At 42.1% G+C, this 15,941-nt stretch overlaps 1 long non-coding RNA gene across 1 annotated transcript in view; it reads right to left on the minus strand.

Moving 5' to 3' along the window:
* Positions 1-12,019, minus strand: part of LOC116660519 — a 150,675-nt gene extending 138,656 nt beyond the window's left edge. Inside the window, exon 1 of the long non-coding RNA XR_004316098.1 lies at positions 11,707-12,019. This is a non-coding gene — a long non-coding RNA (uncharacterized LOC116660519). The remainder of the gene's footprint in view (positions 1-11,706) is intronic.
* Positions 12,020-15,941: the final 3,922 nt, after the last annotated feature.

Raw genomic sequence — 15,941 nt, forward strand, 5'->3', positions numbered from 1 at the left:
AAACTCTCCTGCCACACTCCCTTCATCTACGCCTCATTAGCTTATGGGAATAAGTTCACATTTCAACTATACCGATGCTTAAGGCCCAGCACAGTCAGCGCACACAGGGTCAGCTACACTATCCAAGTCCCCCAGTTGTGCCTCGTGGGCTTCTCTCCACCTTGCCCCGCCTCACCTGGGTATCTCAGCTGAGCCTCTCAGGGACCAGGTGTCCCTCCCCTGAGCCTCTCGGGGACCAGGTGTCCCTCCCCTGAGCCTCTCGGGGACCAGGTGTCCCTCACCCGAGCCTCTGGGGGACCAGGTATCCCTCACCCGAGCCTCTGGGGGACCAGGTATCCCTCACCCGAGCCTCTGGGGGACCAGGTATCCCTCACCCGAGCCTCTGGGGGACCAGGTATCCCTCACCCAAGGCCTCGCAGGGATGAGATACTGTCTGTGGGCTTCAGTCCTGGTCAGAGGCTGAGAAGGTCCAGGGAAGGATTCCTTGTCCTGATGGCTGTTTCTCATGAGTCAGAAACTAATTGCACAGCCCCTGAATACTCTTCTTCACTTTCTCAATCGTCTACAACAAACATGTGAAATCTGTATGATGAAACAGTGATCCATTTTAATTTACATTTCCTTAATAACCAGTCAGATTAGACATCATGTTAGATGCTTACTGACCGCTTGGATATCCTTAGTTACTCTCTTGCTTTTCAAATCAAGTTATGTGTCTGAACTATTTTTTGCTCTGTGGTGAATGGTCTTAAACCACAAAATAAATACATAAGTTCTTTTAAACTATAAAATACCCTCAGGAGTTACTTTTTTACCTCCCTGTTTCAGTCTCCACCATGTGCCTATAACCCTGCCCAGAGATGGACTCCGTGGCATCACTGGCAAAATACCCGACACGCTTTATGTTGTTCCTGCCACATCCTTTCGTGTTGAGAACACCAGCAGCGTGTTTAGTACAGCAGCTGTCTCCTCGCAGTCCCCCGGGTCTCCCCGGGGGCTCCCTGCCATTCACAGAATGCGCAGGTCCTCCCATCTGTTGAAGAAGGCTGGGAAAAAGTCAAGATTGCTGACTAGGAGGGCTGGTTACTCCGGGTGGTAGGAGTAAGCAGATACAGTTGAAGAACCAGGACCTGGGCAAAGCCACCTACAGGCTTAGCCACTAGATTTGCAATATAATTTACTTCATTATGGGGAAGTGGCCTCAGATAAATTCTATTTCTGAACCAAAACTGTTAAACAAGTGAGAATGAGGAAGAGAGAAGCAAATACTTCCATTTGATACGAGTAGCCCTATAAAGTTCTGTATTATACAAGGAAAACAACATTAAGAAAGCCAATAAATGCAACAATAATGACTTCCCTCATGATGCGATGCAGATACTAAGATCATCTGAGAAGGAAGTTTAAAACAAGTATTTCAAGATTTTCAAAGAGCTAAAGGCAGGAAGGCCATCCATTAACAAAAAAAAAGAGCAAGAAATTATGAAATTAAAATGTGTTAGCAATAAATGAGGTACACTGTTATTAGGCAAAAAACTAAACAGGATAGATTCTACACAGTTAAAGACTGCATTAGATAACAGAAAGTTAACAGTGAGAAATTCATCCATAGCAAAACAAAGAATTTTTTTAATTGAAAAATAAGGTAAGTGACAAGAGTAGACTGAACGACTTCAATAAATACCTTTTAGAAATTCCAAACAATGAAACTGCAAAAAATGACAAAGAAGAAAATAGTAGACCGTCACCCCCACTGGAACGGCTAAAACTTTTTAAAAAGATGGCCAATAACAAATGTTCTCCAAGATGCAGAAAAGTTGGAGCCCTCATACATCTCTGGGAAGCAGAAGTAATTCCTCAAAAAGTTAATCATGTAGTTGCCATAGGACCCAGCATTTCCACTCCCTAGCTGTAAACACAAGAGAATTGAAAACACATGTCTGCACAAAAACTTGTACACAAATGTTTACAGCAACATTATTCATAATAACCAAAATGTGGGGACAACCCAAATATCCATCAGCAGGTGAATGGGTTAATAAAATGTGGTCTATGCATACAATGGAATATTATTCAACCATAAAGGTGAATGAAATAGTTTCATGCTGCTACATGGATGAACCTTGAAAACATTAGGCTAAGTGAAAGAAGCCAGACACAAAAGGTCACATGTTGTATGATTCTGTTTATAGTAAATATCCAGAAGAGATAAACCCACAGAGACAGAAAGCAGACTGGTGTTTGCCAAGGGCTGTGGAAGGGGAGAGGGTGGAGGCTGAATGGGGGTGACTAACAGTCTGAGGCTTCTTTTCCTAGTGGTAAAATTGTCCCGGAATTAGACAACGGTGATGGCTGCATACCTTGGTGATATACTAAAAATGACTGAATTGTACATTTAAAAAAAAAAAAAAGAATTTTATGGCCTGTCAATTATATCTCAATCAAGATGTCATTTAAAAACACAATGGCTGCAGATTTTATTGCATTGAAGAAAAGATTTTAATCCAAGGATAGAAAACATCTAGGGGGCGCCACGCAGGTTACAGAAATGTAAATTCATATCTAGCTGCACCATAGCGACCCTTTAAACATCATCAACTAAAAGAAATTTAAAAAATCTATCAAAGATTAAACTCAAATTATCTACAAAGGAATAACAGACAGACTGAAGGCTCTATGTCAGACATACTAATGCTAGAAGACACTGGAAAATCTCTTTTAATAACTAAGGGCTGGGGTGGGGGGCGGTGGGATTGGAGAAATTCAAGCCAAAATTCTGTATTTAATTAAACTAGTATTAAGAGTATAAAATTTTTCGCGAAGGCCCGCGGCGGGTGTTGACGCGATGTGATTTCTGCCCAGTGCTCTGAATGTCAAAGTGAAGAAATTCAATGAAGCGCGGGTAAACGGCGGGAGTAACTATGACTCTCTTAAGGTAGCCAAATGCCTCGTCATCTAATTAGTGACGCGCATGAATGGATGAACGAGATTCCCACTGTCCCTACCTACTATCCAGCGAAACCACAGCCAAGGGAACGGGCTTGGCGGAATCAGCGGGGAAAGAAGACCCTGTTGAGCTTGACTCTAGTCTGGCACGGTGAAGAGACATGAGAGGTGTAGAATAAGTGGGAGGCCCCCGGCGCCCCCCCGCTTCCCCGCGAGGGGGGCGGGGCGGGGTCCGCCGGCCTTGCACCTACGGAATGGGAGAAAATTTTTGCAAGTGAAACCGACAAAGGCTTGATCTCCAGAATACATAAGCAGCTCATACGACTCAATAAGAAAAAAATAAACAACCCAATCCAAAAATGGGCAGAAGACCTAAACAAGCAATTCTCCAAGGAAGACATACAAATGATCAAAAAGCACATGAAAAAATGCTCAATATCACTAATTATCAGAGAAATGCAAATCAAAACTACAATGAGGTATCACCTCACACCAGTCAGAATGGCCACCATTCAAAAATCCACAAATGACAAATGCTGGAGAGGCTGTGGAGAAAGGGGAACCCTCCTACACTGCTGGTGGGAATGCAGTTTGGTGCAGCCACTATGGAAAACAGTATGGAGATTCCTCAAAAGACTAGGAATAGACTTACCATATGACCCAGGAATCCCACTCCTGGGCTTGTATCCAGAAGGAAATCTACTTCAGGATGACACCTGCACCCCAATGTTCATAGCAGCACTATTTACAATAGCCAAAACATGGAAACAGCCTAAATGTCCATCAACAGGTGACTGGATAAAGAAGCTGTGGTATATTTATACAATGGAATACTACTCAGCCATAAAAACTGACAACATAATGCCATTTGCAGCAACATGGATGCTCCTGGAGAATGTCATTCTAAGTGAAGTAAGCCAGAAAGAGAAAGAAAAATACCATATGAGATCGCTCACATGTGGAATCTAAAAAAACAAAAACAAAAACAAACAAACAAAAACAAAGCATAAATACAGGACAGAAATAGACTCACAGACAGAGAATACAGACTTGTGGTTACCAGGGGGGTGGAGGGTGGGAAGGGATAGACTGGGATTTCAAAATTGTAGAATAGATAAACAAGATTACACTGTATAGCATAGGGAAATATACACAAAATGTTATGATAACTCACAGAGAAAAAAATGTGACAATGAGTGTGTATATGTCCATGAATGACTGAAAAATTGTGCTGAACACTGGAATTTGACACAACATTGTAAAATGATTATAAATCAATAAAAAATGTTAAAAAAAAAAGAGTATAAAATTTTGAACTAACACAAATATTAATAAAAAATTGTAAAAGCTTTATTGGTATATAACTGTAATAATAAACCAGACATACTTAAGGGGTTTTAAAGATGTTGCTTCACCGTGTTCAGGACTCCACGCTTCTTGCAGTGGGTACAAGGTCACACCTTGGTTCTTCTGTATGCAAGATACCAGTTTTTCCTCCTTTTAATTTGATTATGACGTATTTTCATGTATTTTTCACTTTTCCTTGTGACTGAAATTTGTTGCATTCATTGAATCTATGGGTTTATAGTTTTCAAAAGAGCTGGACAATTTTTGGCCAATGTCTCTTGGAGTATTTTATTTTGAACACCCCCCCCACGCCCTGTCTTTTGGAGGCTCTAAATATACATACATTTGTGTCCCTGAAGTTGTCCCTCAGTTCACTAATGTTCTGTTGTATTTTTTTTTAGGGCTTTCTCTCTGTGCCAGACACTGCTAAGCACTTTACCTACATTATCTCATTTGCTCTCACAGCAAATAACAAGGTAGGCATATGTTCACCCCATTTTCAGAGCACTACATGGTAGGTAGGTAACTGGCCCAAGACTATGCAGCCATGGGAATGCCAGCCTTCTCACCTGGGCGGGCCACTTCCAAGGCGGTGACCCACAGGTAACACCGAGGGGGAGCTGTGGAAACTGACAAGCCCCTCCTTCTCTTGTTGGCCTCAGGAACATGTCGCTCAATGTACCTCAGAAACGAAATCTGCCCTAACTCGTAAGCGTACTTTGCAAGGCCCTTGTACTGCTCTTCCTGAAATAACCAAGGTGCCGAATGCTAGATGGCATCAACCATGAGCTCCAAGCCTTCCCTGGTCCCGTCGCAGGCATAATCCAGGGCCCGGGGACAGCTGACAGAACAGCAGGGGCTCAGCGCAGTCCAGGAGCCAACCCACCACGTCAGCCCTGGGCCTGTCACCTGGTCCATCCCAACCAGAAACCCAGCCTGAGAAGACGTTAGGACTGTGTGACCTTATACCACATTTCACCTCTTTATTCCTTAAGACCGAATTTGGCATTTGTCCAACTTTGTAAGTTCAGAAGGGAGTTTCTGCCCGGAACAAGAAAGTAGTTAAGTATGCAAACAGTCTCAAAATGTATAGGAAAGAGTTAAATATGAGCCATGGCATCTTCCATATAAAGACGTTAACAGAATCGCTATACTGAAAATATGCTTCCAAAAGTGAGAATCTGGGGGAGGAGGTAAAAATTCTTAAAAGAAAAAAGGTAGAAAAGCCAATGCCTCCAGGATACTGATCTCCACATGTACCTCTTGTCCAGCAGTGAGCTCTTGCCACCCGGTCAGGATAGGGACGGAATAAAAACCTACAACGCGAGGGGAGCAGCCAGGGTTATCGCCCAAAGAAGAACTTGGGTCACAGGGCCCAGGAGTGCCGAGCAGACCAGAGTGACAGGCTGAACAGGATCAGTCAAGGCAAGACAAAGCTAATTGTGCCTCCTCCTTTCTTTGGCAAGCAGGTATCCAGCATTTGTTCTAGTTGTGCCTACTTGAAAAGGTACTCTGAGTAACACGAGGTTACAAAACCAAAACCAGCTTGCTCAACAGATACCGAGGCAGGGAAGCCAAAGGGAGGGCCACGAGTTGGGAGCTTCTGGGAACAAAGCTAAGTGTGCTAGAGTTCAGAAGCCACTGTGTTGAAACAGGCAAGTTTTACCAGAACTGATGGCCACTACCTGCCTCTCTTCAGGTTGCCGGGCTTGAGACGGGCCTGTGGGTGACTGATAAACAGCCCCTGTGCTGGCTCTTTCCCTGTGCTGGACTGAAGGTCTCAGGTTCCAGAGTGCTCCCGGCTCCATGCTGCCCCCCCCCCCCCGTGCATCTTTAGAACTAGGGGTGGCCACGCACCTGCTGTTTCCAGCCACTGTGTTCTGCACTCCCCCACTTGGTTTTCTAAAGCCCTGCCCACACTTCTGCAAATAGTCTCTTTATTCAACTTCCCTTGAATTATCTTAATTTTAAGAATTTTCTGCTGGGCTCTTACAACCATACAGTTGCTGGTATCCAGGGTGCAATCATGTGAACATAGAAATCCCTGATACATAAAAATAAATAAATAAAATAAAAGTGAGGTAATACATCAAAAGGAAGGAAGGAAGGAAGAGAGGCAAGGAGGAAGGGAGGGAGTGGATGTAGAAAGGAAGGAAGGAATAAATCCCTGACCTGAGATTGGAGAAGAGAAGATGGCAGAGAAGCAGCCCCCATGAAGGGACTGCCACCTGCTGTCAAAACACATTATTCTGTGTGGTTCTCTATGGCTTGCCATTTGCATAAGCCATGCTAATCAGGAAGCTAGAGAAAACATGAAGATGTGGGTAGGGTGGCATCAGAGGTTTGAAACTCCTCAGTCACCCAGAATTGTGACCATTTCAAAATACACCATGACTAGAGTGAACAAGGCCACTGAGAAATCCACTCTGGGTCAAACCTCTGGTTCTTAGAGAGAGAGCGTCACAATGTAACAACGTTCGAATCTGCTCACAGGGAGGAACGCTCAACTCTGGGAAAGAGATTATGTTTTCTGAATAAAAACACACATGCAGCCATTTTAGTGGATTATTTTAATGAAACATAACTTTCTAACCCTTTAAAGCCCTTGGGATTCACACGATCTGAATCACTGCAGTGTTAACCTTCCACAGCCCCGGGTTCTCTTAAATGGATTTTGTTCTAATAGAGTTGCTTTCACCCATAGGTGTGGTTTCAGTTTTACAGATAGTTAATTGTGGACATTTTTCAAATGTGTGGTGGTGGGAAAAGTACTACGCTGTGAGTGAGGGGACTGGGTCCAGCTTGGGGTCCCCTGTGTGACCTGTGCATGACCACCCCAAGCTCTAGGTTCCCATTGGTCCATTAGGCATACAAGGCAGCCATCAGCCTCATTTTGAGCACCCTTACGATGTCTTCATGTCAGTCTCACAAGTTCTTTGTGTTAGGATACTGGGTAAATGCAACGCCTGCATGATGATGAGGGGGAATTCCTTTGTAAATTTTACTAAAGTGGGTCAGATGTGTATTTCTATTGTCAGCTAAAAATACTTCTTGAAAATGAGTTTTATTTAATTGTCTACTACCACTATCAGTTTGATTTAACAAAGCAAAATGCATTTGTTATAATTAACCTTGTACCTATTATGCTGTAAGAGTTTCAAAGACGACTTGTGCAATTATGAAAATTTCATAACAGCCCAAAATATTGAGTTCTCTGCCAAGACTTCTAGGCCACCATGTTAGCAAACACTGTTTCTTTGTGTTTGGCTTTATCTGGCTAGTGAAGTTTAATCTGACTTGTCAAACTTATGGCAAAAGATCAAATAACCTCAAAAGATCCATCACTGTCCTGTAATTCCATTTCAGAATCATGGGACATATTTTAGTAAATTCCAGAAGGCAAAAGGAAACCGTATATCTATACAGTCTAAGCTTTTCTTTAAGTATAAGAAACTCTCAAAGTGTTCATCTTTAAACCTATTGCCATTTTTTCTCCATTTGTCAGTAAGGATCAGGCTTTCTGTGCTTTACGGATGATCTGTTTACTCATCAATTATAAATAGCTATTGTTTACCTCCCATGCGAACAATGCTGCAGGTGACAAAGTACATCAACCCTCCAGGTAAGATCTATTTTAGATTCTCTGAGTAGCCTGCATCTTTCCTCTGTCATATACAATTGAAATAAAATATTTTTTGCTCAATTAATCATTTCCTATGTGACTTTCACTAAACTTCTGAGCAAAAATAATCCTTGGTGCTTTGTCATAGCTGTATCCTGGGAGCCTGGCACACAGGTCTCAGCAAAGCAGGTATTTGAAAAATATTTGTTGAATAAATGAATGGCTTACAAACCAGTTGGGAGAAGAGTGCACATTTACATCTGGAGTTAATTATCAGTACAAGGGGAAAAATAATGGGCTCAGACAGTAAGTCAGAAAAAGAGGTGTCACTGTATGCCGTAAGGAGGAGGCGGAACCTGAGCTGTGGCTGGACAGAGGACCTGCCCGTCCCGGGATGTGGTGCAGGGCGGCTGGAAGGGCACTAGGGAGGGAGTCTGGCCTGGGCCTCATATCAGTGAGTCTTACACATATGCAGTCACAGAGGCCCGCCTCGAGTTCTGGGAGAAGACTGTGCTTATTACAGGACACGTCCCCCGAGCAGCACCAAGAATTAGTATTTTTTAGTAAGTTCAGTAGTTGTGTCATTATCAAAACTTATCAGAAGTTCAGTGTGTCTCCTGGGTTAAAAGTGTGACTCAATAGGTGCAATTTCTGCAGCCACAGTTCGGGTTTAAGTGTGGGATAGCAGCTACACTTCACCCCAGTTTTCACATGCGATTAGTATCTGGTAAGGATGGAAAGGCTCCAGGCCATATCAGGGTTCAGTAGAACTGGACAGTAAAATGCGTCATGGGCATGGGAGGGAGAGAGGCTGCAGGTGATCCCCACCTAATTTAGATCAGAGGCATGCTTCCACAGGCAGGAGTGTGGGCAGAGCATCCATCTCACGGGACAGCACAGCAAGCAGGAACAGGCCGGGATTGCCCACTGAGACCCCGGCTGCTGAACACTGCCCTGGAGGCAGCAGTCAGTGCATCTGACAAGAGAAATCACAAGTGTAAGGGCCGAAAAGCAAGAGAGAAAACTATGCCTATTTCCAGATGACACAGATGCAAGGAAATCAACTGAAAAGCTGCAGTCAGAAAACTTACTAATAGGATATAAAGTTCACATAGAGAAATTAACACCATAATATACCTATAAACAGAAGACGTAACTAAGAAAATACAGGGCTCTCACAGGACAACTGGACATCCCCCGACAGGCAAGCAAGGCCACAGGACTAATTCTCGTGCAAGGTCAGATGTGGGTGGTGTGACCAACGGTGGCACCACAACGAGGAGGCAGCCTGGCCCGTGGAGCGCACTGACCCACTTAGGTCTTTTTGTGAGTGACAGACAAGACTGGGCTGCGTTTTGTGACTGAACTGTGGGGCTTTACTTTCTTAACAGCACAGCCCAACTTTTTACATTAGTGGTTTAAAAAAGGGTTCCAATGTGAGCAGTCAGTATTAGGAAACTTGCAGATATGGCTGAGAAACACAAAATTAGACCTTAACATCAGGAAAGAAATACCGGGCTTCTGGATAAGAAGGTCTGCCTAGAAGGTCTGGCCATCTCCTGAAGATGTCAGTCCTTCCTCTGTTAACACATCCATTTCATCCCAATAAAAATACCAACAGTTTTCTTTCTGGAGCTAAAAAAAGTTGACTCTAAATTTTATAAGAAAAATAAATAAATAAGAAAATGGTGGAAAAGAATAGTGAAACAAAGCCTCAACATTCAAAACAGTATGGCCCATGAGTAAACTGACAAACCAGGAAACATAGTAGAAAGATAGAAACGCACAAAAATACATGAGAATTTAGTGTATGATAAGGCATAATTTCAAGGAAGTGCATGAAAAATGGACTTTGGAAAGAAATGATGCTGGTATGACTGGTAATCACTTAAAAAGGTAAAATTAAAAGTTCTATACTGCAAACACAAACTGGGGGCTGCCGAACCACAGGGCAAGTGTGCTGCTGGTGTTCTTAGCTATCTCTGAGGTTTCTGTCACTTCATCCGAATAATCAAAGATCTAAAAGTAAACAGTGAAACTATATACCATCAGAAGAAAATACATGTGAATTCCTTTACTTTTATTTTTTAACATTTTTTATTGATTTATAGACATTTTACAATGTTGTGTCAAATTCCAGTGTAGCACACAATTTTTCAGTTATACATGAACGTATGTATATTCATTGTCACAGAATTCCTTTACTTTTAAAGTTGGACTGTTGTAGGCCTTTCTATGACTCAAAACTCAGAAATCATAAAAGGAAATATTGATAAACTCAACTACTTTTTAAAAACTATGCATGGCCCCCCCAAAATCATAAATAATCAAAGGACAAAAAGCAAACTGAGAAAACAATATTTAGGACACTTGTCATAGTTAAAGGGTTCATCTGACTAATATATATATAAGTAAATGTTAGTAGGAATCAGGAAGAAAAACCAACAGAAAAACAGGTGAAGAGCATAAATAACAATTCACAAAAAAGAATTATAAATGGCCCTTAAACAAATGAAAAAATACCCAACTGATAATTAAAGAAAGTACTCCCAAACCCTAGTTTTCATTTGTCAGATTTTTTTAAACTCCCAGAAGTTAACAACGCAGACTATTGGCCACACCGGGTAGCAGCGCCTTCAGACATGGGAACAGAAAGAGAACAAACCTAGAAGCAAGAGTTTCGCAAATCTGACATTGCTAAATGCATTTACTCTTTGACCCATCAAGCCCACATCTAGCAATCCATCCTGCAGGCACACCTGCAAAAGTGTAAAATGAAGTTTATTCAGAGCTCTTGGTTTCAACGTTGTTTGAAATAGCAAGTTAGGAAGCGATCCACACTGTGGAACACTATGCAGGGGTGAAAAACAAACAAAGGAGCAGAAGAAGACCAAGGTCTCTATGTGCTACTATGAAAGCATCACTGGGATGTATTTCTAAGGGAAAAAAAATCAAAGCACCAAACAATATACACAGTGACTTGCCTTCATCCTAGGATGCCAGTATAAATTATTCCTAACAGGGTGGCTTAACACACAGAAATATACTCTCTGTGTTGGAGGAAGGAGGGAACGAAAAGTGCCCACTGAACTCGGAAGGCATCTTGAGACCAAAAAATGAGGCAGGGAGCTCTGAGTGATCAATGCATCTGTTTCTTACAGGGTAGCTTACTCACAGGGTGGGATCAGGTGGACAACCATCTAGAAGCTTTCATAGCTGCACTCCACATCACTGGGGGGGCCACTGGGACAATTTTATAGTTAACCTAGGGTGTGGGGGTAGTGCTTAGAAACAAGACACGCATTCTGAAGCCAAGACTTTATATGATCAGGTAACGAGTCTTGTGGGCGCCGGGAATACATCAAGGAAGGTTTTCATCTTTGTTTGGGAACTAACAGAAGCCACCTGTTCCTAATGATTATTGAACAATATCTATTACAAAGCCTTTGATGACAGGGAAGTGACTTACTGCACAGTTCAGTCCTGGGTAGGGTCAACAGAAAGACAGGGAAAACTGAAGGCCCAAGAAGGTGTCAATCATGCCGACAGCCTTACAGCCCGCCCCAGCCCAGCCCTCAACAGCCCACACGTTCGAGTCCGTCAGTGCGGTCTTATCCATCACTCTTCCATGCAGGCCCGAGGGCCAGGTATCGGGAGGCGGCTTGCATCCCGAGCCCACAGCAAAGTCAAAGGATTCCCACCAAACACAAAGGAATGCTAAGAAGACGGTTCTCCACTTACGAGGAGAGAAGTAAGCCAGCAGGTAGAAGCATCAGCAAAGGAGATCTTACCTGTTCGACTGATGACTGTTTTCATACACTTATGCTGGATTCATATAAAGGTCTGCTGGCTCCAAGCAATCCTCACCTTGCTGCCACATCACTCCAATGTCTGCTGTTGAGGCCACATTACCTCCTTATCTCAGCCTCTTCTCTGCGTGTCTGTCTGTCCTCCCCTGCACGTCTATCTCAAAACTCCCTCTGTATTTCTCTTGTAAGCATGCATATGATTGCATTTGGGGCCCAGCCAGGTATGTATAGGATAATCTCACCCTAGCAATATTCTATTTAGTCACATCTTTTGCGACATTAATATTCAAAGACTCCGGGGATTAGAGAGAGCATGGACATCTCTTTGGAACCACCCTTCAACCCACTATCCCTTCCAACAAAGACTTGTCTGATCAACAACAAATATCTGATGATCATCATTACCACCTGCCTTAACTAGCTCTTAGAATGTGGGTACACATTTCACAGCAGCATCCTGATCTGCATTAGCAGGGTCACCAGATCAATCACATTTGTCGACTCATGCCAACTGCTGAAAGGATGAAACCAGCCCATGCTGGCATAAAGGGTCTCCTTCCATTTCCTTGTAATCACTGTTTTCTTTCAATGTGGCAACTAACTTCAACACTTTGACTTGCCTGCTGGCCAAAGTGATTGACTTTTTCCTTTCTGCAGTCTTCAATCCAAGGTAGAAGTAAACACTGCATTGCGATCATATGCAGCCTTCTACCCACAGTGCAATTTAAGCTGAAAGAGGCTCTCTACCTTGTCTTTATATTCACAGACCATTTCAATACGGTTTGCACCGAGCTCCACAAAGGCCTCGGTCCATCCTACCTTCACTTTACTCTCATCAATTTCAAATCTTCTAATCACATCGAAATTTATTTTGAGGTTATCAGTTTTCATTCCTTTGTTGTACTCTAATCCTTTTGGACAATTCTGTCAATTATCTTTTTATATAAAAAATCATGTGGGTTTATCACTGGGAGACAAGGAGGTGACACAACAACACACTTTGCTGTCTACAGGGGAACTGAATCCTAGATACACACAGTGACCCGTCTCCAACAGACTATGAAAGAAGAGGCAGGATCAGTCACAGATCACGATGTGCATCTGTTATTTATGTAACCATTTTCACACTAAAAAGCTAGCAGCCAAGTCTGCTTTATGCAGTTGATATCCCACGGTAACTGAAATTAGAACAATGTTTTTGGGGGACTGGTGTAACTAAACTGTGGTAGCTAAAAGTCATGAGTATCAGAACTCTACAAAGATAGGACTGCCTGTATTTACCAGAATGGCTAAATTTTAAAAGACAGACAATGCCAAGTGGTTGTCAGGATATGGGGCAGCTGGAACTCTCATCCACTGCTGACAAATGTCTAAATTGGTACAATTTCCTTCTAAAACTCTTTGGTACTATTTCCTAAACCCAAAGATATACATGCTCTTTGATCTAGCAATTCCATTCCTGGTTTTTATCCAACAGAAATTTATATTTATGTGCACCAAAAGATGCATATAAGAATGTTCATAGTATTGTTTGTAGTATCCAAACCTAGTAGTAACTGAAGTGTCCATCGATAGCACAATGGTACATTAACCCAATTGAATATTATACTGCAATGAAAATGAACAAACAACCACTACAAGCAACATGAACTTCATGAACACAATGCTGAGCAACAGAAGAAAGAACAACAACAAAAACACATGCTGTGAAATTCCATTTACATCAAGTCCCAAAACAGCCAAAACTAATCTGTGGTGTCAGGCCAGTTGTGTGGGGGGGAATAGTGACTGGAAGGGGGCACACAAAGGATTTTGGAGGGCCGGTCATTTTCATTCTCCTGATCTCAACTTTGCATCATTTCTGAAGTTCCACTGAACCGTACATTTATGACATGGACTTTTTGGTAATAATGGCATAATTTAATAAATAAACTGATTGTTTTAAAATGAAAGGACTGTATAAAAAATGTTCAGGCACCAGTTGGAAGGTGATTCCACATATCAAAATTATGACAGCTTCAGCACCAAAAATAATAATGAGTTTAGTTAATTTAAGTGCATTTAATCAATGAAAAGGTATGCATTCCAAATAATCCCCCAAAATAAGAGAGCGTGAATTATTGATACATGTGACAACTTGAAGCACTAGGTAATTACGCTGAGTTAGAAAAAAGACACAGTCCCCAAAAGTCACATACCGTATGACTTCCTTGATACGATATTTTTGAAATGACAGCATTCTAAAAATGGAGAACAGGTTTGTGACTGGCGGGGGTAGGGGTCGGGAAGAGATGACGGGGTGTGTGTAGACCCCCGCCTGAAGGCTCTAGAGAATAATCCATGGGCTAAACTGATAAAACAAGCTGTGAGAAATGTCACGTAGCTGGCTGGATAAGAGATGGCCTACTTAATGAAGTTTTGTGACGAACTTTAAAACAATCTGTCCTTGATCATGTAACATCCTGTGCTTACTGCAGGAGCCTGGGAACCTAAATGGCTTAAGATTATTAACACTGTTATAACTTAGATGGTATGTGAGGCATCATGCATGTCCTATATAAACCCTTTTATAAAAATCAATAAACAGAGTAGCCATCAGCTCTCTCCGCATATGGCGGGTATGTGTACATGATATCGTGACACTGACAGTGTGGGGTTGTGGGGAGTGTGTACACAAGAGGGCAATTCAAGGGATCCTTGTAGTGAGTGTCTTGGCTGTGGTGTAAATACATGTGAGAAAACTGTGTAAGACTAAATACACAAGCACACACACAAATGAGTACAAACAAAATTAGGGGAATCTGAGTAAGATGAGGTATTAATGTCAGTATCTCAGTTATGTTACTGTACTGCAGTTTACACTGTAAGAAACTCAGTAAAGGGTACACAGGAATCTCTCAGTATTATTTATATCAAGTGCATGTGACTCTACCATTATCTCAATAAATAGTTCAGTCAAAAAAAAGCAAGAACTCCAAAACAGCCTCTTTATGAGGCGTCTTAATAAACCAACTCCTTACTTAGAAAATCAGTAACTAAAGAGAAATACGTAAGCATTCCCAGGAGGTACTGTATTTTAGAGAAACCAAGTAAAGACAGATCTTGATGGAAGAAAGCTAGCTAACGATGTAGAAGGAATGACGGAATTAAAAAATCATCATTCTGTAACACTTAACAATTATTTACTCATACAAAAATGATGTCAATATTAGATATATTAGGTGTATTTAAACTATTCATAAATGGAAAAATGTAACTGTCTAATGAAGTAACGAGATGCTCATTTCACTAATCCAGCAGACCATTGCTCCTTGGTATTTACTGAGAGGAGTTGAAAACTTCTATGTCCACACACACAAACAAAAAAAATCCTACACACAGATGTTTTTAGCAGTTTCACTCATATTTGCCAACTAAGATGCAAGTAAGATGTCCTTCAGTGCGTGAATGGATAAATAGACTGTGGTACATCCAGACACTGGAATACTATTCAGCAATAAAGAGAAATGTGCTCTCAAGCCATTAAAAACAGGAGGAAACAAATACATATTACTAAGTAAAAGAAGCCAATCCAAAAAGACCACAGACTACGACATGATCCCTACTCTACAACATTCTGGAAAAGGCAAAGCTACGAACACAGTAACAAGACCAGGGGCCACCAGGAGTTGGAGGAGGGAGGGCTGAACAGGTGGAACACAGAGGATTTTTAGGACAGAAAAACTGCTCTGGATGGTACTGTTAATAGTGGATACTTGTCATTATACATCTGTCAAAACCCCAGAATAGAATGAACCCTAACATAAACTATGAACTTGACATGACATGTCAGGGTAGGTGCAGTAGGTGTGACACACGCAGTGCGTGCTGCAAATGTTGACAGCGGGGGACGTGGTGTGCAGGAGTTTGTGGAAACTGTTTTCTGCTCAATTTTGGTATGAACCTAAAACTGCTCTAAAAGTTAAGATCTACGTATTTTTAAAAAGCATTAGGTAAAAGGTTGTGGGAAGCAATATAGTCCCAAGGTGCCTGGATGCCATCCCACAGACCACCCTCTCAGGAACTGTAAAGAGGAAATATGCCTTTTCAGCGGGGAAAGCTTGCGGTGCCGCTTTCTCCTGGGGACTGAATTAGCATCACTGACCGTGGACCAGCTTGACACCAGACACTGCGGCAGGCTGCAGTAGGAAGTGTTCAACAGCACGCAGGATGTTTTC

Source organism: Camelus ferus, chromosome 29, assembly GCF_009834535.1.
Source record: "Camelus ferus isolate YT-003-E chromosome 29, BCGSAC_Cfer_1.0, whole genome shotgun sequence".
Classification (NCBI taxonomy): Eukaryota; Metazoa; Chordata; class Mammalia; order Artiodactyla; family Camelidae; genus Camelus; species Camelus ferus.